Below are 24,379 nucleotides of genomic sequence, written 5' to 3'. Positions count from 1 at the left end.
CTTGATTGTTCTGCTGCTATATTCTCACATCATTGCTGTTCTACTACTCATCTACGTTCAAACATTGCCAGCATACTAACACCAACACCTGAGCTTCCACACTTCAACATCATTGTGTTGGGTAACATTTATTTTAAAAGTCATTTAGTTTGTTGCTAAGGAAAGTGTAGGGTTGTTATATTTTCTTATTTATCTATTTGCACTCGATTATTCTACCAGGAGTTTACCGGTAGAGGATATTATGGCGCCCGAACCTCAAGGCGCCTAGATTGTGTTCAGGCGCTTGGACCCATTTTTCCAGCTTTTTGATTTCCTGCATCACAAGGTAGCATAACAAGCAATAACATGGAAAGAAGAGTAGTAATATATTTGAAAACCTCCGAACTGTCCAGTCCTGAATTTAAGTTTCGTTAAAATCCTAGGTCGAACTGACGCTTACTATTGTCACGCCCCAGGTAGTCCCTGTCCGAAGAAATTTCGACAACATCTCCCCTATACTAATGACAATCTGAAGCATTTCTACATACAAAATATACATCGGCCACATTCGGCTGGAATATATACACAACCACGAAGTTTATATCATCAGCCCACTCGGCTAGAACAAAATAAACACAACCACGCAGTTTAATAAGCCTACTCGGATGAAAGTAAACACACAACAACATAAACGTAGCGGAAAACACAAGACAATATGAACATAAGACCAACAACGACACTAACAAAAATACATGCAACTACCAGACTAAACTCCCTAAAAAAAAATCCACAGTGACTTGTTCAAAAGCGAAATACGCAAAATTAACATGTCACCCAAACAGTAACAAAATCCAAAAAGAAAACTATCCTTGTGTGTGACGTGGGGCTGGCAGCCGGGACTCTCCAAGCATCCATGACTCATCTACCTGTTACCTGGAGAAAGAAAAATAAATTGCGAGGTGGTGAGTATTGGAACTCAGTGGGTAAAGATAAGAAAGTGCATGAACGTAATATACAAATAGGAAGTGGGCTAAGAGTATACAGTCTCATAAGAGGAAATAGCAGATACTACAATAGAATCAAAATAAGTACTCATACTTGAAACCATATCGTATGCTAGGTATAGTAGGTCAGAACTGGTACTAATCTGCTACAGTACAACTCATAACTACAGAGGTAATAAGCAAGGTATATACAAATTTCCAATGACTAACCATCTACCATGATAGCATATCTCAACATAAGTAAGCATATCAGCATATGTGAACAACAGCAGTAAGTAAGCAATAACAGCAACAACCAAAGCAAATATAATAACAGCGTATGCACGGATGGTCACTCTCGCCCACCTCTCTGCACCATGACCCTTGTATGGTCGAGAGGTCGGGTCAGTGACAGACTGTACACCACTCCAGCTACCACTCTCACGAGTGGCCGAGGGGACAGTTGCATAGTAGCTAACTAGCTACATCTACGACGGGGGTCCCTGCTGCTCGTAACTCCAGCTACCACTACCCATGAGTGGCCGAGTGTGGCACGACAGGACAAGAGACATCAACTCCAGCTACCACTCTCTCGAGTGGCCGAGGATGGGGCCCTGGTCAACGACTCTCTCAACCACAAGGGAGAATTGGTCGTTGACATGCATGTCATGACATGATGCGCCAAATGCAATAATCATCATACAAATATAAGCAAAAATTAGGTATGCTATGTAAGCCCAGCAATTTCATATGAATATAGATAAAACAAGAAAAGAAACATGATATCTAGTGTCTGCTACTGATCATGGACAACAAGAGACTGTATAGATATGGAAACGAATTTCTCAAAGATCGCGTGGAAGTATCAAACGCAGGAAAATCAGAGTGGAGTCAAGGTAAAATAATTTCTTATCCAAAATAGTTCATGCACTAAGGTCAAAGTACTAAAAGAAACAAAGCAAGAAGTATCCGCCTTTATTGTCTCATATCTAACAGAATTACCCACGTCACGCGGCTCGTCCCCGATCAAGGTCCTGTGTCATATAATGTATTTAGCTAATTACATAGGAAGTAAATAACTAAATAACTTCCCCCACCTAATTAGAGTAACTCTAATCAAACATGGTTATAGATAAATCCCCAATTAATCTTAACCATACTACAACCTAATTAGATTATGTTTATACATGATTCATCTCCAAAATTCACCTAAATCAACATATCATTTAATCTAAATCTTAAATCAACTAGGCATCAAGAATCAATTAATCCAACTAGAGAAATCAACTCATAATTGAATCTCAAATCCAAAACCAAGTAGATTAAGCAACCCTAACCATAACCGTCATCAACTAACCAATCTAATACGGAAGTGGAACAAACACTTGCATAATCATACACTAATCAAACCTTGTCTCCATCTGCTTTATCACTACTTGGTCTACAATCCAAACGCAGCCCATCCGACCAGAATAGGACACAATCCCCCCTACTGCTCGGTTGATGTTTGGTAGGGTCGAATTAGTACGGAACATAGGAGTAAGAACCAGATCTCCACTGCCCTGTAGAGGAGGCAATGCACGGCAGAGATCATCAAGCACCAGGAACTAAGGCACGGTGGCAAATCAAAAGAGGAAGATGGTTGGGCTAGCTTACTCTCGGGTCCCTGAGCACCTCCTTACGCCGACGATCGAGTGGCACTGGCTCGACCCTGTGGTGCCTAACGAACTAGGGCACCCCCCGAGGTCCAGTGGATGGCGGTGGAAGAAGACGAGACGTCGTCGCTTGTAGAAGCCAGAAGAAAGGAAGCTGCCCGATCTGCTCCAGCGTCACCAAGGAGAGAAAATGAGTAGTCGATCACAAGGAGAAGAAGAAGCTTGGCGCCGAGGAGGGGAGAAGGTGTCGGCTGCTGTGGTGCGGGAACTCAGTGGCTGTGACCCGACGGAGCAGAGAACCGGCGGTGACGGCTTAGGGAGAAGAGGCTTGGCGGAGGAGGAGAGGCCGACGACGCGAGGTGATGGCTCGGGGAAGGGTCGGCAATGAAGAGGGGGAAAAGGAGGTGTCGGGTAGGTTATTAGGGTTGGAGGATTTTATAACAAATACTTAGGTTTAGTGCAATTAAACCTTAAGTTGATTCCTTAATCAACTTCTACTTCTGGGTATTCCTAATAAGTTTTTATCGGCCCCATTAGTGCATCCCCTCTAAATACATCATACGAGCTCCAATTAAATCCCAGAAAATTTCTAAAAATTTCTAAAAATTCCATTAAGGTTTTTCATCCATTAAACCTTATTATTTAATTATATTTGTTGCCGTATTTTACAACTGTTCTCTCAATCGGAAGGTATCCTCACTAGATTTTTCCTCTAGTTGCTAACCTTCACTTACCATTTGCAGTCACTTGACTTACCTATTAACCCACTAGGTCTTCCTGCCAGTTGTCAGGTCAGCAGACCCAACTGACCTTCAGCCAGCTATCAAGTCCCGTAGCTAGACTTTCTGCCATATATCAAGTCACACCTTAACCTATCTGGACTTTGTGTCAATTATTAGTTCCTCAGACCTAGCTAGGCTTCAACCTAGTTTCAAGTCATGTAGACTTATTAATTCTTGCACACTTGGTAACAGAATCAGATCACATGATATCTAACTTTAAACCATTTATCATTCATCAAAATTTAGATTTGACTATTGGTGCTTAACTGCACCAAAAGATAGGTCCAAACGACATGGGTCTTGAAGTAAGAGTCATCGAAGGCTCTGAACCAAGTAAAAACCGATCGAATGTTTTTATTTTTCTTTACTTAATCAGTTATTTTTCTGCTGCGCACTCACACTTGTTTTAAAAGTAAAAAAAGAATGAGTTTTCAAAATCACATGATTCATCCCCCCCCCCCCCTCCACGTGCGTATCGATCCTACAAATGCAACACAATCAGGTGAAGAATCTTTTAGAATTGAATATTTTCTATTTATAATTGATCAAGCTCGATCTTCTCTTAAGTTCGAATTGAACAATTTAAACAATATCGATCCACATGCGTATTGAATTTGGAAAAGTTAAAGAGTGAGCCTTTCACAAGCTTGATGATGTTGGGATCTAGCACGCTAAACATGCTAAAGTGCAGCGGAAATTAACTTGATCCTCCATCGAGCAGATCCATGTGAAGGGAAGAAACATTACATACAAACAATCTATACTAAGTTAGATGATAGGATTATACCCTTGATGCGTGCACACGATCTCCCGACAGCTCGGATCTCAGCACGATCATACGTCCGCGCCTTTATGGTATCCACACGAACACGCCTTGTCTTTGCTTGTCTCACAAACAAAGTAAGATGGAGAAGAAAACACACAAGGTTGTGCTAGCAACCTCAAAGTGTGTTTCGGCCAAGAGAGGGGAGGAGGAAGAAGAAGAAGAAGACAAGAGACTTTTCACCTTATCAAGTTTTCAACCTTATGAAAAATATCATCCAAAATGATATTTATACTCATCACATGAATACCAAGGGTCTTGCCCTTTCATCTTCCCACCCAATGACTCAAAATTAACCATTCAATCCAATGGTTCAATTTTGACCATTAAACTTCCTTGGTGAACTCAAGTTCACCCAATGAGTCCAACCCATTGATTCTCATGCAACTCGACTCAATCCAACAATTGGATCCCTTTGAGTCTAACTCAATGAGTCAAATTCAGATTACACTTAATCCAATGATTCATCACATGGACCCATCTCTATATCAACTTGTTCTTTATGTGTGACTCTATAGGTTCTTGTAACGTTGGCAATGTACCCAAATCACCATTTAGATACATAAGTAATGAGTGACATCTAGCAAGACATCATTGCTATCCAAGTGACGAGAAAGTCGAGATCCGACCTAACCTGTCCGTGGCTATTATCTTGTATGACTTGGTCCCTCTATCCTTGATATCTAGATTGATCAATGAGGTTTAAACCGTGTCATCTTCTTATCAACCTTTGTGTTTCTTGATCTCTAAGTAGACACACTCAATCAAATAAGCTCAATATCTCATATTAACTTATTTACACATGACCATGCTTTCTTGTGTCCTACTAATCAAGGGGCCCACAGATATCTCTTCCGTCATATGGAAGGGATAGATCCTATCTATATCACTCACATCCCTCCGCATAATTTATTGCATACCCAGTGATCGACTTTATAGTTCACCCTGTTACGGGTGAAGTTTAACGGTACTAAAGTATACAACTCCTTATGTAGAGAACCGTAGTGACTTCAGGTCTAAGGACTATTCATACCAATAGTCACATGAGAATATTTATGACACTCATATGACGATCCATGAAAATTCTCATGGCGGATCATTCAGTATATATTCTATAATATATACCCATGTGTCAACCTGATATCTCATATCCATGACTTGTGAGATCAAGTCATCCGTTGACCTACATGCTAGTCTCAACGCATTAATATTGTCCTTGTATATTAATGCTCGACTAGGAATAGTTAAGAGTAGTATTCTCTACAATATCTCACTATCAATTCAACCAATTGATATACTGTAGATAAGAACCTACTACCCAAGGACATTATTATACTTATTCAATTGGCACTGAACTGAAATAAATATAATAACCAACTTTATCTTTTATTAGTAATGATATATGATACAAAATGAGCCCTTTACAATCATCTCATAATTGGTACTAGGGCTAATACTAACAGATGAAGTCTTGTGTTGAACTTCAATAATTTTTTAGTCACGATGCACATTAGACATTAATAGTGATAGTTGTATTTGGAGTTGAAGGTCGTGAGATGCTATTTAACAAATGAAAAACAACAATTGAAATACTATAATGTCTAACAAAATTGAATGATTTATTCCCAAATACTTATATTGTCTATAAAATTTTGTTAATCATACCAATAATAATTGCATTAACAGAAAGAAGTTTCTCGAAGTTGAAAGTTATCAAGCTTTATCTTCTATCAACAATGTTATAGGATAAACTAAATGAGTTAGTAATGTTATTAATTGAGAAAAAAATAATCTGACAATTAGATTATGTAAATTTGATAAATATGTTTGATTTAAAATAACTAGACGAGTAATGTTTATGTAATTATTTAAATATTTATTAATTTTTTATTGATGTAATATATATTTCTAGTTTATTAATATATTTAATGTATTTGTTATTTGTAAATGGAACTTTACCGTTATTTACTACCACAAAAAGTTCATTTTTTATTATTTGCTTTAGGTCCCATTGAGCATAGATATGCCTTTATTTCCACGCATCCGTAGGCACGTCTGGGCACCGATGGGAGTGTCGCTTCCGGGCCGGATCTTGTTCGGGCATGCATGATGCTGTGTTTGGACGAAAAGAAAAGGAATATGCATACGTGCACAATAAATTTCTAATTGAACTTTCTTTTATCACATGTAGCAAACTTCTAGTTCGTCAATCACAGTCGTTGATCATGCAGCAGCCTCCAGTCTCGTGATACAACATCTTCATTGGTAAGAAATTATATATATTTTTTTATAGCAATACCTATTTCCATTCCTTAGTCGAAAGAGCCAACGGGAAAAAAGAAATAGCCATTATAGAGAAGTAACAAGAGAAGTAACGAGGGGGCACCACAACCAACAGAGCAGAGATAGTGTCAGAATTTTTAAAGGCATTTTAAGCACAACTAGGCATAGGATCTAGCAGAACTCCACTACAAACTGCATGTCATCAAACCCTATGATAGGACCAACAACAAAATCTAGTCAAGGAATCCACTGTTCATCTCCTTGGAGATCAGAAAGCTCTAGCACCGGATGATTTTAGATCAAAGTTTCTCAAACACCCATGGGATCTTATCAAGACTGAGTTCACTGCAGCTATATTAGAATTTTTTAGAAATGGAAAGCTCCTCAAGTAATAGAACCATATGTTCATCTCCTTTGTGCCCAAATCAAAAAAGGCCATTTCCTATTGTATAGTCTTTTTATAAAGCAATTTCTAAACTCCTAGATGCAAGGCTTGCTGAAATAGATGATGATCTTATCCAGAATCTGAGTCAAATGAAAATTGGATGGGGTGTCGTGGGCGTTGACGGAGGAGAGACGATGATGCGGCGATCGTGCGGGCTTTGGCGAACAGACTCCCACATGACCTTCCAAGACTACTAGGTCTGAGCCGGTGGTACTAGAATTCTGCGCACACTTAGACAAGCACACGGAATGTTAGAGACCAAGAACTAGGAGAAAAGTCTCCGGAGCAAGTCTTCCGACGCTCAAGTCAAGTACTTTTTCCGCAAAAGAACAGAGTACAAAGGAAGAAAAAAAGTAGACAAGTGTGTAAGTGAGCACCCCTGTGCAAGGAGAGGATGCCCCTTTTTATATGACAGTGCGTACCTTCTGGACATTGGCCCTTGTCAGAGGGTGTCGGGTGGTGGAGGACACGTGGTCTTCTCCTATAGACCGGAGGAAGGTTCTACTTGCAGGTGACTTCAACCGCTAGAATATTCCCTGACATGCAGCAGGTATTCTCTAATATGTGGTTATGATTCCCTGACCTATTGTCGCATAGTGCTTATTATCATGCCCGGGTGTAGTCGAGGCTGCTCTGATCGGTCCGCTATGTGCTAATGAAAAGGCTAGATGGATTTTGGGGGGGGGGGGTGCAATCAGAGTCTCTTTCTGCCAGCTTTTGTAATTCAGGGCCGACCAAGAGTGACAAGTCTATTTACGCGAGTTAGCTTGAGAAAACCCGACCATTAAAGCTAGGTCGGGCTTTGCCCTAATCATGCATCCTACCGCAAACCTGATTTCCTGACCATTAGACCCCGCCCTGGCCTTATACGCTGGATGACCCCTAGTGGTCCTTCTCTGTATATTAACTGTCATGTCCTTTTGACTTCTGACTGCCGCATCCCCTTAACTTCTGACTGTCACATCCCCTTGACTTTTGACTGTCACATCCCCCTGCCTTTTGACTGCCACATTCTCTTGACTTATAATTGCCACATCCCCTTGACTTATGACTGCCACATCCCCTTGCCTTCTAATAACCTGACCCTACCATCATGCACCGTATCACAAGCCTCCTCCCAAGTCTAGTCTAAGGAGACTGATAACCATGATTTTACTGTATTATTTTGATTCATACATGCATAGTTTGATGCTATATTCATAGATAAAACCTATATATGCATCACATTTCACGCATTATCTTTATTCTTGGACTTAATTACAAATTATCTTATTTTGAGTGTTATTTGATGCTAATATTTGATTCTTATTTTGTAGGCATCAGAGGATCTTGGATTTGGATCTATTCGAACCAAATTTGTGCTCAAATCGGAGTTTAAACGAGAAGATCAAACTGCAGAGTATTATGGACCGTTCATCAAAGATCTGAGGGATCTGAGTCATCCATTGAAGATCAGGTCCATCCGACCTAAGGGAGAGTAGATCCAGACCCTAGATTAAGATCAGCACCTTCGGATCGGAGTTAAAGCGACTTTTCACCGTTGATCAAGATCCAAATTGCTCCTAGCCGTCCGTTCAGATCTGGATCTGATTTAAAATAGAAGCTATAGTAGCTTCGTGTTTTGTCGATCTCTTGTACTTTGCGTTGCGCAGCGCATCTCGGCGATTCCGACCCCTTCTCCACTTCCAGATATAATTTCCGGCCAACTTCATCGGCGGCGATGTTCTCAGATACTTGCGACCAGCTTCCGACCATCTGACCTTGCTCTAAGGCATTCCTACGGCGAGATGATTTTTAGGTTTTCTTTACTTTCACGGGACGTTCAAGACTAAGTGTGGAGGATTTGATAACCATGATTTTACTGTATTATTTTGATTCATACATGCATGGTTTGATGCTATATTCATAGATGAAACCTATATATGCATCACATTTCATGCATTATCTTTATTCTTGGACTTAATTGTAAATTATCTTATTTTTGGTGTTATTTGATGTTAATATTTGATTCTTATTTTGTAGGCATAAGAGGATCTTGGATTTGGATCTATTCGAACCGAATTTGTACTCGAATAGGAATTTAAACGAGAAGATCAAGCTACGGAGCATTATGGACCGTTCATCAAAGATCGGAGGGATCTAAGCCATCCATTGAAGATTTGGTCCATCCGACCTAAGGGAGAGTAGATCTAGTCCCTAGATTAAGATCAGCACCTTCGGATCGGAGTTAAAGCGACTTTTCACCATTGATCAAGATCCGAATTGCTCTCAGCCGCCCATTCATATCTGGATCTGATTTAAAACAAAAGCTACAGTAGCTTCGTGTTTTGTCGATCTCTTGTGCTTCACGTCGCACGGCGCATCTCGGCGATTCCGACCCCTTCTCCACTTCCAGATCCAATTTCCGGCCAACTTCATCGGTGACGATGTTCTCAGATACTTGCGACCAGCTTCCGACCATCTGACCTTGCTCTAACCTACTACGAGAATTCTATCTGCGTTACTCTATTCTGCTGCCGTAGATTTGGAGGTGTTCCTCCGATTAGCGGTTCCGCTTCCCATCAGAGAGCATTGGCACCGTTCCTCCACTGCTTCTCAACCGATTCCGACGACATTCCATCCATCATCAACTCCACATCAGATCAGAGTTCACAGTTCACAGAATTGCAGATTTTTTGAGTTTGGCAGCTCCGATCTTCATCAGCTTCGTTCGGAGAGGTTTTCTATGGTGCTGGTGAAGGTTGAGCTGAGCTTAGTTACTGAGAATGTTTTCCCCGATTGCTGAAGTGAGGTTTCATTGATGCTTCCTTGTGTGACGGCAAGGAGAAGTTTCCGTGAAGATTGGTTTAGTGTTGAGATGGTTTAGGTTTTAATTTTTGCATTCTTTTTATTGCTGTTAGATTTAGATTTCAGTTTATGTAATTTGGATTCTGTAATCGTAGTTCTTTTTAGCTTAATTGTTTGAATTCAAGTCTATTGGGTAATTTAGTTTTAATTGAGTTAGAAGTTGTTCTTAATTTTCCTTTAGCTTAAAATTGCAGAACTACAGCGAGTAGTTTAGTTTTTGTAGTTAAGATTTAAATGTTGATTTAGATTGTATTCCATTTATGCCTTGTTATTTCATTCTTAGTTTGAGTGTGTTAATGATATAATCACAACGTAGAGTGACAATGCGTTATGGTTCGATTGTTAGCACCAAGGTAGATTTCATTTATGCATTAGATAAGTTCTTATTTGCTTTCTTTTCAATTGCTAGATTTAGATTCAAAGCTTAAACCTCCCCATTTATATATTAAAACCCCAAAAAATATGAATAACATACAATCCTAGATTAAATCCTACCGTTAGTTCCTCGAGAGATCGATCCTGGGCTCGTTATTACAACATCATTGTGTAGTTAAGGGGTTCAGTGGATATCATTTGTTAATTTGATAAGTCCATTCGTGACACTCAATTTTTTGGCTTATCAGAGACCCAGATCCGACTAACTAGACCCAGATTTCGATTTCATTTGCCTTTGTTATTGTGCTTTTAACTACTGCTCCTTTTCCCTAGGTCTTCGAAAATTTACCCTGTTCTCAAATTCTACACTATTCTCTGGATGTCTATGTCGCTCTGTCAATTCCTAGATCTTTGGATATGCAACATGTCTTTGAATGCGACACTATTTCCCATATGCTGTTGAATGCTTTGAAGATGACTCTCCGCATCTCTCTCCTTAAAAATGGATGACCCTTCTTATGCCCCTATGCTTTCCTTGCTAACTTTTTCACATCATGAATCCGTCGTGGAGCTTGATGAGGTGTCATCTTTGCACCAGCAACTTATTCATCTTACTCAATTACTTGCCAGGAAGGATGAGGCCTTATTTGAGATGATGCAGAGCCGGGACCTTCAGTATTCCCTTTGCCGAGAAATGGAAGAGCTTTGACTGGCCGCTAAGTCCCAAACTCAAGCTGAGGCGGCCTTGAAACATAAGGCTCAATCGGACCTAGAGAGGCAGACTCACTATATTGCCTATTTGAAGGTAAAATATGATACTTCTTTATCCCTTCTCCAAGAAGAAAGTCGGATGAAAGATGAAACCATTGCCCAGTTACACCGCACCATTCATCACATCAAGGCAGAGCTAACCCAAACGCGAGCCCAATTATAGCGAGTAGGTCAAGCAGATCGATCTTGCACAAGGTGCCGACCAGATGCTGCTATTTAAAAAGAAGTTAGGACTACTTATATTCTCAGTGTGATGATATGAATTTTGAGGAATGCCTCTCAAACTTTATTAAATAAATGCCTATCCGACTCGATTCTGGTTCTCTGCTCAAGTCTTTCTCTTGCGTTTCCTTCCCTTCCTTGGTACTTATCCTTTTATGTGAACCAATGAATTGTTGAATATGAGAATATGCTTACTTGTATTTCATGTTGAGGCAAGAGTCTGGAAAGCCTAACCGTAGAGTCGTTGTTCATGAATAACTTATGCTGGGGCGAGAGTCTGGAATCTCGATCGAGAGGTCGTTGGTCGTGAGAGAATGCTCATTTATAACTCATGCTGGGGAGAGAGTCTAAAATCCCGACCGAGAGGTCGTTGGTCGTGAGAGCATGCTCACTTATAACTCGCACTAGGATGAGAGTATGGAAGCGTGAGAGCAAGCTCACTTATAACTCGCGCTGGGGTGAGAGTCTGGAATCTCGACGGAGAGGTCATTGGTCGTGAGAGCATGCTCACTTATAACTCGCGCTGGGGCGAGAGTCTAGAATCCTGACCGAGAGGTCATTGGTCGTGAGAGCATGCTCACTTATAACTCGCACTAGGGCGAGAGTCTGGAAGCATGAGAGCAGGCTCACTTATAACTCGTGCTAGGGCGACAGTTTGGAATCTCGACTAAGAGGTCGTTGGTCCTGAAAGCATGCTCACTTATAACTTACACTGGGGTGAGAGTCTGGAATCCCGACTGAGAGGCGACCCGACACCCTGATCGATAATTTGATCTGGAGATATGCCCAGGAATTTTGATCTGGAGATCTGCTCAGGAATTTCGATCTAGAGCTCTGCCCAGGAATTTTGGTCTAGAGATCTGCCCAGGAATTTTGATCTGGAGATCTGCCCAGGAATTTTAATCTGGAGATCTACCCAGGGATTTTGATCTGGAGATCTGCCTAGGAGTTTTGATCTAGAGATCTACCCAGGAATTTTGATCTGGAGATCTGCCTAGGAATTTTGATCTGGTGGCAACACTTGTGACTCAACAGGAGACGGGCTAGTGGACTTAGCTTAACCCTCCTGCAATCATAAAATGTATTTCATAAGGTTTTTAATTAAATTTAAACCTTACTCTGATTTTGAGGAAGTGTAAAGGCGTTGAATTTTAATCAACTTTCCCGCCGCCATCTTCTTCGTTTCCCGAGGCTCCTGCCTAGACTTTCCAATTCTCGAGGCATGGTCTTCATGAAGCAAGGCACGTCTCCTCGAATATCCTCCCTCATGATTTTCTTGTCATTTTCATCATAAATGTCCTTTCTTAGGGAGGTGACGTGTGTCCTGCACCCTTAACTCTTCATAATGTATGACACATGTTTTTTCCGCACGCTTCCCTAATCGCCTTTGTTCCTTGATCTGACGGTTGACGTGTGTTGCACCGTTTCATTTGTCCGGCTTGGCCTTCGATGTTTCCTAAGGATTTTGATTTATAAACCCTAAAGGCAGTCCACCGTTACCTCTTACTACTCCATCTTCCTTCAACTCTTCTTCATTCCTTTGCTTTCAATTGCTCACCTTCTTCTTCGTGTCTCTTCGTTGTAAGTACTTTTCTTTCCTCGTCTGCCTCCCCCCCACCCCGTCTCTCTATAATGGCTAGTGAGAGGGAAATGCCCTGGTACTCGTACTTTCTTTTTGATTTAGATAGAAGTGACCTTAAGTCGATCCGTGCTAGCCTGAAGCTTCCCGAAGCTTACAAGCTCCTTCCTCCGAGTCCCCATGATCATTCGTCTTCCCCTCCCGCTGGGTTTGTAACCTTCTTTAAGGACCAGCTTCTAGGTGGCCTCTGCTTTCCCATTTATCCATTCTTCTCATCCTTGAGTCAGTACTTTGGTATTTTCCTATCTCAATTTGCTCCCAATGCTTTCTGTGCTATGTGCGTAATGGTGATCTTGTGTTGCTTATATAAAATTCACCTAACCTCACAGCTCTTCCACTACTTTTACGCCCTCAAGCGCTCGGAACCGACCGTTTTTATGGTACAATCACTACAAGAAAATTAGTCTATTGTGACATTATCTTAACGACATTTATTTATAAGTATCATAATAAATACCTTATAATGACATTTATCAAAAACCAAAAAAAAATTAAATAACATATTAGACCCTTTCTTATGACATTTTTAATAAATGTCATTATTGATATAGGAACAATTAATTTAATTTATAAGTATATGTTGTGTTAACGTTGTTGGTCCCTTTGGAGGCCGGCAAGAGGGGAGGGGTGAATTGCCCTAAAAAATTAAATCTAACCTTTCTTGGATTTTCAACTAATTAAGAAACACTTGTAATAATAAAAAGAAGAGACTAATTAAAGAAATCAGACACAGAGGGTTTACTTGGTTTGCAAACAGAGGATTGCTAATCCAAGGAAAGGATGGCGCACTATCTGATGATCTCCTCTGGGTGGAGTAGCCTCTTACAGCGTTGACAGCACAAAAAGAAAGAACAGAATTGAAAGCACTGGATTACAAGTTGAGTTCATAATCTGTGCAAATCAGTACTATATTTATAGCATTGTTCGAGGTGCCCCGAAGGGTTCCGGGTACCCTGGGAGGGATAAAACTTTATCCCCCAACGTTCAGATCGAGTCAAACCTCGATTTGGTCAAAATCCACTTCCGAGCGCCCGGAATGGATCCTAGCTCTCGGACCACTTAAGTCAACCTAGTTGACTTTTTGTGGTCCGGTTCCACTGCTCCGGTTCAACTCATCTCGATCCGGGTCTTCTGTTCCGGCTCCGCTAACTTGGGTGATCTCGGCCATTCGAAATAGGGCTCACCCGAACCCAAGTTCCGGCCTTCTCCTCAAGCAGCCTTCCTTCCCAGTTTCTCATCCCTCAAACGTCGCGTACGTTCTTCTCGTCCATCGATGTACTCTTCTGCGGTCACCTTGTCCCTCGGGCATACCGAGCCCGTCGGCTCTCTCCCTGTGCTATCCTTCTTGTTAGTCGCATCTTCCGCTCGACTTCTTGTGTTCCTAAGCTCCTGCACACTTAGAAACAAGGGTTAGATAAAACAGGACCTAACTTAACTTGTTTGATCACATCAAAACTCTTTGGGGTTCCAACAATCTCCCCCTTTTTGATGTGAGCAACCCAAGTTAAGCTAGGGTAAACATATGCAATAAAAACAATTAATTTGCAAATAGGTCCAAAAGATTTTTCAATTTAAAGAATGTATACTCCCCCCTAGACTTAACATACTTCTCCCCCTTTGATCACATAAAAAATGGGGTTCTTTTTAACAAGTCTAAGGTAAATTCTAACAAAAAAAAAATTAAGTTAGAAAATTTGAGAATTTTTCAAAAGTTTAAGTTTTGCAAAACTTCTAAGTAATTAAATTCCCAAAAAAATTCATAAGTAAAATTTTTCTAAGGCAAATTGCAATAGAAAAAAAATTGTAAAAACAAATTTCCAAGTTTAAAAACATAATTTTCAATTTAAGTTTTAAAAAATTTCAAACATAATTTAAAATTTTCTTTGGAAGAGATTTTCGTAAAAAAAATTTTAAAGCAATTTTTTTTTTAATTTGCAACAGAAACATTTTCTAAGTTAAACAAAATTTTAAAAATAAATGTTTAAAAACTTTTAAGTACTATTTAATTCTAACTTTAATACTTTTTCCAGCAAGTTAATTAAATATTTGATTTCAATAATTTGGCTTCCATGTAGTGGCGAGGCACTAGGCCTTCTTGGTTATTGGAGCAACAACCACTTCCTTAGACAAAGCCTCATAAAGAAACTATCTGTTTAATTTTCTCACTGAAAATGCTAAGTTTAATTTTAAATTCAAGTTAAACATGTTTTCGGAACCTAATAGAGGTTCATACCTACAGGGTTAATCAAGTAATTTCTAGGCACATAGGTTTTTGATATTTTTCTGATTTGATTTTGGTGAAACCTATAGTACTAGTTTAATCCTTTATAATTTTTAAAAGGAGAAGTATTTAAACCATTAGACTTTTTCAATCTTTCTATTTCTTCTTTTAATTTTTCATTTTCAAGTTTCAATTTATCAAAATCCTCTATTAGACATGATTTTGCCAAAATTCTTTTGGCTTCTAAAATTTCATTTTTTAATTTGGTATTTTTATTTTCTAATTTATACATGGATTTTGCTATAGCCTTAATACCAAAGTAAAGTTGATCAGGAGGTAAGAGACATACCTCACTTACCATATCAGACTTGAAGCCTGACTCTCCCCCTGCTTCGCTACATTCATCTGAAGTCGCTCCCCCTTCATCGATGCTGGGTTCTGATGTACTTCGCCCTTCATAGCTTGCCATCAGTGCTATCCCAGCATATTCTTGAATCTCGGACTCAGATGATGAACTATCATCCCGAGTTGCTTTTAGATTCTTGTGTTTCTTGGGTGTCTTGACTTTGTCCTTCTTTAGTTCTGGGCAGTCTTCTCTTAAGTGTCCTTCCTTTTGACACTGGTAGTAACACATCCTCTTCTATTTATTGGATTCTTTTTATTCTGCATTTCTTTAAATTTATTGGATCTAAAAAACTTTTTAAAATTTCTTACCATATACGCTTCCTGATCCTCTTCTGAATCTGACTCAGGTTCATCCTTCTTGGTTGCGTTTAGTGCGATCATCTGGCTTGATTCCTTTGTTGTCCTTGTGCACCTGGTTTCATGTAATTCAAGAGTAGAGAGCAATTCTTCTAAAGTACTTACCTCCAGGTCTTTTGAAATATAGTAAGCATCAATGATTGATGTCCATTCTGGAGTTCTGGGAAATGCATTAAGTGCATAGCATATGGTGTCCCGGTTTGTTACCGTTTCACCGAGGTTCTCGAGACCAGTAATCAATTCCTTTACCTTCGCGTGTAGATCGGCTACCTTCTCGCCTTTTTCCAGACGGATGTTCGTCAGTCTGTTCCGAAGGATGTCTCTTCTTGCTAGCTTGGCTTCGGATGTTCCTTCATGGAGCTCCAGGAACTTCTCCCAGAGTTCTTTGGCTGACGAGTAGCTTCTAATGTGGTTGACTTCTTGAGGCGGCAACACGCTCAGCAGGTGATATTCCGCACGATTGTTCGCTACAGAATCATTCTGCTCCTTCTTTGTCCACTAACTCTCTTCTTTTTCTTCTCCATTCTGATTCGTCGAAGCAACAAAGCCATACTTTATAATTAACCGAATTTCGAAATTAGTTTTTAGGAATATCTCCATACGACGCTTCCAGTGTGTGAAGTCCCCCTCTAATTTTGGTGGAACAATGCATGGTCCGGCCATCTCGTTGCTTCGATCGGCGGTTAGTCCTCCTAAAGCGCCTTACTCTGATACCACTTGTTGGTCCCTTTAGAGGCCGGCAAGAGGGGAGGGGTGAATTGCCCTGAAAAATTAAATGTAACCTTTCTCGAATTTTCAACAAATTAAGAAACACTTGTAATAATAAAAAGAAGAGACTAATTAAAGAAATCAGACACAGAGGGTTTACTTGATTTGCAATCAGAGGATTGCTAATCCAAGAAAAGGATGATGCACTATCTGATGATCTCCTCTGGGTGGAGTAGCCTCTTACAGCGTTGACAACACAAAAAGAAAGAATAGAATTGAAAGCACTAGATTATAAGTTGAGTTCATAATCTGTGCAAATCAGTGCTATATTTATAACACTGTTTGGGGCACCCCGAAGGGTTCCGGGTGCCCTGGGGGGGATAAAACTTTATCCCCCAACGTTCAGATCGAGTCAAACCTCGATCTGATCAAAATCCACTTCTGGGCGCCTGGAATGGTTTCGGGCACCCGGACGGTCCGGTCGCCCGGACCACTTAAGTCAACCCAGTTGACTTTTTGTGATCCGATTCCACTGCTCCGGTTCAACTCGTCTCTGTCCAGGTCTTTTGTTCCGGCTCCGCTAGCTTGGGTGATCTCGGCCATCCGGAATAGGGCTCACCCGAACCCAAGTTTCGGCCTTCTCCTCGAGCAGTCTTCCTTCCCGGTTTCTTGTCCCTCGAACGTCGTGTACGTTCTTCTCATCCATCGGTGTACTCTTCCGCGGTCACCTTGTCTCTCGGACGCACCGAGCCCATCGACTCTCTCCCCGTGCCGTCCTTCTCGTTAGCCGCATCTTCCGCTCGACTTCCTATGTTCTTAAGCTCCTGCACACTTAGACACAAGGGTTAGATAAAACAGGACCTAACTTAACTTGTTTGATCACATCAAAACTCTTTGGGGTTCCAACAAACGTAACTTAATCAAAACCCTTAACTCCATCGTTTTCCCTGTACCGATCTTTTTTCTCACGCTGCTAGGTTTCTTTTAGCACAACACCTCTGTTATGCGCACGACCAAGTCAAGTTGATCAAGCTCATTCTCCTTCGATCGATCTCTTCTTTTCCCTACGTCGCACGCCGCAAGTCGCCAATCGCACAGACCTCTTTCTCCTACATCGAACTTCTTCCTCACACCGTACACAGCAAGGTTTTGCTTTTCTCACATTTGATTCATTGTCCTTAGATTTCCTCTTTTCCCTACGCCACACCTCTCGGTCACGACGCACAAGATTTCTATTTTTTGTAGGCAGCCACATTTCTTTCTCACGCCGTAAGCCGCCGCTCACACAAACCTCTGCTGCATTTTCCAAGAACGCGCCGAATCCACCCTTCATCTTCTTAGGTTTGTGTATGTGCTAATCCTCTCTTATTTCTAGGTTTTGCAGATTTTGTTTTGTTTTGTTTTGCTTAATGTTACATTTATGTGTAAGTAGAGTAATCGGTTCTGCTAAACATGTTCAATATTTCCCTCCTATTTTTCATTTGTTTTAGGAGAATTCTAAATCCACCATCATAATGTTATTATCTTTTGAATTTGGTTCCAACTAACCTGTATTCGTGCATGTAAACAATCGGAAGTCCCTGATTTGTCTCTAATGCTAAACTAACCTGCTAAACACGTTATTTTGTTTTTCTCTAATGCACTGATTTGTGTTGGTTTTGACCTTTTGCCTACTATCTCTATGTATGGTATCTTCCTGTGTCTATGACAATAATTTCTTTTGTTGTGTTTCAGATACCTTTGTTACCCAATCGGAAGTCAAATTTATATTTTTTGTTTGAATCTGTTTGCTATATTTAGATCATTATTCTGTTATCTTGTTCTTGGCATTTGAGCATTATGGATATCAAGGACAAATTATATGGATCCTTTGATGAAAGAATTAATTGATTTATTACTAATCCTCTCTTGTTTCTCCCTCTCTTTCTAACAATTAGGATAAGAATTCTTTGATAGAGTTTTAGGTTTTCTATATTTTAATTTTTGTTTGTTTTCTTTTGCTTATACCATTAACTAGCAAAATATCACTTTCATAATGTGTTTGAGTTTTATTAGTGATCACGTTGGCTTAATTACAATGTTTTAATTTTGATTTGTTTGGTTGTGGTAATTATATTAGGAAATGTAATATATTTTTTAAAATTTATGGTTCTTCAATTTTACTTCACCTTGAATTCTTCCTATTGAGCATTACAGGATATACTATTCCCTAACAATATACCTTGCTTTATAAAATATTTCCAGAGCACATGTTAAAATAAAGATTATACTATCTAGACATGCATTTCACTTGCATTACCTCTATCATGACAAAATTTTTCAATTTATATATAAGGTTAAACTTATTTGAATAATTTTTTTTAGAATCCTTATGGATAAGAGTTGGATGGTTTTACCGAGACAAACTAAGGAGTATAGAAATGGAGTTGAGTGTTTCTTACAATTTGCATTTTCTAATGCTAACATAAATGGAATGATTTTATGCCCTTGTGTGCGGTGTAAGATTGGTATATTTGTTTCAAGAGAGGTTGCTTATGATCATTTGATGGTTGATGGATTTATCAAATGTTATACTCACTGGGTAGCTCATGGAGAAATAGCATATAGTGCATCTATAAACTTTGATTTTATCCAATCTCGAAAGGATGTAGATGATATGCAAGGATTAGTTTACGAGGCATTTAGGATTCCAGAGCATAATGATAGTATTATCAGCACATCAGCATTTGAAAATGATAAGGAGATTCCAACTAGAGAGGCAGAGAAATTTTATAAATTAATTGATGATTCACAAAAAGAATTATATCCAGGTTGTAAAAAATTCTCAAAACTTGCATTTATTATTCATTTGCTTCACTTGAAGTGTCTAGGGAAAATGACCAACAAGATTTTTGATATGCTTTTAAATTTATTAAGAGAAGCATTTCCAAATGCAATGGATGATTTGCCTAAGTCGTACTATGAAGCAGAAAAATTGATGAAGCAATTAGGACTTAGTTATGAAAAGTTTGATGCTTGTCCTAATGATTGCACTTTGTTTTGGAGGTTGGATAAAGATAGAATTCAATGCAAAATATGTAGTGAGCTTAGATGGGAAACATCTGAAAATGATCCTACTGGTGAGAAGAGAAAAATCACACGTAAGGTTTTATGGTATTTTCCAATAAAGCCTAGATTACAACGTTTGTTCATGTCATCTAAAATAGCATCCCATATGAGATGGCATTCTAAATCCCGTACAAAGGATGGTTACATGCGACATCCGGCTGACTCTCCATCTTGGCAAACATTTGACCATAGGCACCCAGAATTTGCAAAGGATCCTAGGAATATAAGGCTTGGTTTAGTATCAGATGGATTTAATCCATTCAAAAATATGAGTGTGACACATAGTACGTGGCTAGTTATTTTAATGCCATATAATCTTCCACCATGGATGTGCATGAAGCAACCATACTTTATGTTGTCACTATTGATACCTGACCCATCCGCTCCAGGGAATAACATCGACATCTACTTGCAACCTCTTATTGCAGATTTAAAGGATTTATAAGAGATAGGAGTTCAAACATATGATGCATCAACTAAACAGAATTTTCAATTGCATGCTGCATTACTATGGACAATAAGTGATTTCCCCAGATATGCAAACTTATCCGGATGGAGTACTAAAGGAAAACTTGCATGCCCAGTGTGTCATCAATTTACACATTCACAATGGTTAAAACATGGTGGAAATATTGTTATATGGGTCATCGGAGGTTTTTAAACACTGATCATGTATTTTGAAAAAAATGCTCAATTTTTTGATGGCACAGAAGAGCATGAAAGACCACCACCTATACTATCAGGAGACATGGTGATAAATGAGTTGAAAATTTTGAAATTTACTTTTGGAAAAACAGTTAATGATAATTCAACTCTGCCATTCAATTGGAAAAAAATGAGTATATTTTTTGATTTACCATATTGGAAAGATAATGTAATACGTTCAATCTTGACTTTATGCATATTGAAAAGAATGTATGTGAATCTATTTATGGGACATTGCTGAATATAGAAGGAAAATCGAAAGATAATCTCAAATCACGACTTGATTTGCAAGAAATAGGGATAAGATCTGTTGGTGCAACCTTAGGTCAAGGTTGACCTGGTTGACCAGACTCGAGTTGACTTGACTCGAGTTGTGTTTTGATGTTTGACGAGTTATGTTTGACAATGTTTGACGTGAACAGAAAAGTTGTATCTTGATGTTTTACAAGGATACAAGCTTGGGAGATTGTGGGTGCAACCCGTGGTCAAGGTTGACCTGGTTGACCCGAGGTGAGTTGACCTGACTCGGAAAAGTCCAAGCAGGGAGCTTGGCACGGGAAAAGTCCAAGCAGGGAGCTTGGCATGGGAAAAGTCCAAGCAGGGAGTTTGGCATGGTGAAAAGTCCAAGCAGGGAGTTTGGCATGGTGAAAAGTCCAAGCAGGGAGCTTGGCACGGGAAAAGTCCAAGTGTGGAGACTTGGCACGGAGAAGTCCAAGTATGGAAGCTTGGCACATGGGAAGTCGGAGAGGGCTCGGTAGCTTGTTCTCCGGACTGTGGTCAGAGAGGGCTCGGGAGCTCGTTCTCTGGACCGGATGGAAGTCGGAGAGGGCTCGGTAGCTCTTTCTCTGGACAGGATGTGGAAAGTCCTGGTGAGTGAAGCCAGGCAGACGGATAAGTCCTGGTGAGTGAAGCCAGGCAGTGGGAAAGTCCTGGTGAGTGAAGCCGGGCAGATTGGAAATCCTGGTGAGTGAAGCCAGGTGAAAATCCTAGTGAGTGAAGCTAGGTGAAAGTCCTGGTGAGTGAAGCCAGGTGAAAATCCTAGTGAGTGAAGCTAGGTGAAAGTCCTGGTGAGTGAAGCCGGGCAAGGGAAAATCCAGATGGATCAAGGGTGATCGGACATCTGGTGTTGAGAAGGTCAAGTAGGTCAAGGGAGTGACCAGATACTTGACACGAAGAGAAAAGTCTAAGTGGGTCAAAGGGATTGACCAAACACTTGGTGGGGAGTCTTAGCAGGTCAAGGGAGTGACCGGATGCTAAGCATGATGTACCAAGAGGTCAAGGTTGACCGGATGTTGGTTTGGAAGGCTTGGGACTTGGTTTGGGCAAAAACCAAGCTCTGGATCGATCAGTGGATCGATCCAGTGATTCAATCGATCCGGATCAGGCCTTGACCAGATCGCATCGTGCTACTGGAATCACTCGATCGGTCTGCAGACCGATCGAAAACGATCGAAGGCAAGAAGTTCGGGAGAAAAGGAAGGACATGCATGCTGATCGGTCCTGGACCGATCGAGAAGCTCGATCGGTCCCGGACCGATCGAGTCTTCTGGACCGATCGGACATAGCCCGATCGGTCCAGGCTTCTGATCGGTCCCCAAGACCGATCGAGCACCTACCGATCAGGAGTGTGCCTGATCGGTCCGGCCCTAGCCGTTGCGACACAACGGCTAGTTTGTGTCTTCTTCTTTGTAGGTTATATATCGAGATCGAGGGCCTCTACAGAACACTTCTTGCTCTTCCTCCTTACTGCGATTTGAGCTTTTGAGCTCTGGCTTCTTTGAAGCTTCGCGTGAGCTTCGTCGTTGGTTTCAGCTGCTGCTGTGAAGCTGCTGCTTCATCAACGGACTCCGACGAGAAGGCAAGCAAGTGTGTTTACAATTTCTATTGTTCTTGTTTGTTTCCTCTATTGTTGTACTCCTCTGTTTTGTTGTTGCAAAGACTTTGTGGTGAGGTTTCTCCACCCAGAAGGAGTTCATATTAGCCGGTTATCCGGGGTTTCATCCACCGACGGATTGATAGGCTTCGTCCACCTTACGGACACGTCGAGGAGTAGGAGTTTCATCTCCGAACCTCGTTACATCACTGCGTCTAAGGTTTGATCTTCTCGTTCTCGTTTCTATTATTGTATTTCCGCTGCGCTAACTAGATTTATAGAAAGAAACGCGAATTTGGGGTCGGCTATTCACACCCCCCCTCTCTAGCCGCGTCCGTTGATCCTAACAAGTGGTATCAAAGCGAGGTCACTCTTCGTTGGATCAACACCCGGGGGAGCACGAGCTAGAGAATGGAGTTATTTGGAGAAGACGTCACAATTCCACCTTTCTACGATTGCGACGACTTCGTGTTTTGGAAGGTAAGAATGAAGTACTTTCTTATGACTAACCTAGAAAATTGGAGGCGTGTGCAATTAGGTTTTACTCCTCCATTGGATAAAGAAGGAGAACTTTTGGAGAAGAAGAAGTGGACGAAGGAGCAAATCCACCAATCAACCATCAATGATGAGGTAACGAAAATCATTGAATTCTCTTTACCTAATGATGTTTTGTGTAGGATAGGTGGATATAACGATGCCAAGGAGTTGTGGAATAACTTGGCAAAGTTCCATGAGGAGAACTCCACTTCAAGTCATGAAGAGGAGTCAAGTGAGCCAAGTAGTTCACATCATGGAGGCATGGATTTAGAGGTTGAGGGCTACTCAACATCTAAGGAAGAAGAGGAGGAGAGTTCCTCTTCAAGATCGGAGCAAGAAGAAGAAGCTTCTATCTCCGGAAGGGATGAAGAAGAGAGCTCACATCCATCCTTAACCCTAGGTAACTCAAGCCATTTAATTTCAAATAAATTACACATAATGTGCTTTGAGTGTAGGGAATTTGGGCATTACAAGAGTAAGTGTCCAAAGAGGGTTAGGAAGACTCCACCGGCGCCAAAGGTCAAGGAAGCCGGAGTCCCGACACGCAAAGGCAAGGAGCATGTGGTGTGCTTCCAATGCAAGCGAAAGGGACACTATAGGAGTCAATGTCCGAGGGGGAGGCAACCTCACAAGGACAAGAGACCGAGCACGTCAATAGGGGGAGCTAAGGCAAATCCTAAGGTAACATTTAAGTCTCATTCTTGCAATAAGACACATGCTAGTAGTTTTGTTACAATTGTTAATAATGATAAGCATGTTAACTTTAGAAACCAATACATGAGCTTAGGAGTCAAACATGTTAACCTAGATAAGGATAATACTAGAAATGTCAACCCTAGAATTAACCCATCTAAGGCTAAGGAAAATCTAGGTAGAAATCCCAAATCATCTAGACATATGCCTAGGAATACCTCAAAGAAAAATGATAAATTAAAGCTTGAGGTATTAGAGAAAGAAAATCAAGTCTTGAGGTCAAGACTTGACTCTCTAGAAAAGGCTCTTGAGGATTTGACTCTAGAGTCTATGGGTCAAAAACCCAAGTCCAAGGACAAGAAAGGTTTGGGTCACAAACCTAAGTCCCAAGTGGTCAAGCCCACTTACCATGATGTTCCATTCGATTATGGAACAAAACCTAGGACTAGGAAGACCATCACCAAGGTCACAAGGGGAGTCACCCCTAGAGTTGATCTTGATGAGTATCAAATGACCAAGACTTCAAAGCCTAGAAGGGTCATTAGGAGAGTTGCTAGGGAAGTCATCCCTAGTGAATATTTAGTAAACCCAATGAGCTCCAATAGGTATTGGGTTCCTAGGAGCGTGATTTCATCACGCTAGATGAGTTAGGGTGTGCCAACCTTACTTGAATAGGTAGTTAACTTAATCATGGCAAAAGGTGGCACTTTAGGAATTTTCAAGGTGTGATCAAGCCTTGAAAATGAAATTAAGAATTATTCCTAAGGTGATTAGGATGTGCCAATCACATTTGAGGAGTTTTCTAGAGTCAATCTAATTGGCACATAGTGATCTAAAAATCTTTAGTATATGATTTTAGATCTATTACACTTAGGAATATAGAATTTATGGCAAAATGATCAAAATTATCAAAAATGGCAATTAAAGCTAGAATTAAGTATTTTTTATACCTTTATATGTTATTTGTC

The 24,379-nt window shown here is 40.4% G+C and overlaps 1 long non-coding RNA gene across 1 annotated transcript; it reads right to left on the bottom strand.

The window, feature by feature from the left end:
- Positions 1 to 645: 645 nt before the first annotated feature.
- Positions 646 to 3,047, bottom strand: LOC121993863. Its single transcript, XR_006115448.1, has 3 exons — positions 2,619 to 3,047; positions 2,373 to 2,524; positions 646 to 912 (listed from the first exon to the last, which is right to left on the bottom strand). It is a non-coding gene; the product is annotated as an uncharacterized LOC121993863 (long non-coding RNA).
- Positions 3,048 to 24,379: the final 21,332 nt, after the last annotated feature.

This window comes from Zingiber officinale, chromosome 6A, assembly GCF_018446385.1.
Source record: "Zingiber officinale cultivar Zhangliang chromosome 6A, Zo_v1.1, whole genome shotgun sequence".
In the NCBI taxonomy this organism is placed as follows: Eukaryota; Viridiplantae; Streptophyta; class Magnoliopsida; order Zingiberales; family Zingiberaceae; genus Zingiber; species Zingiber officinale.
This window is presented reverse-complemented; position numbering and strand designations above follow the sequence as displayed.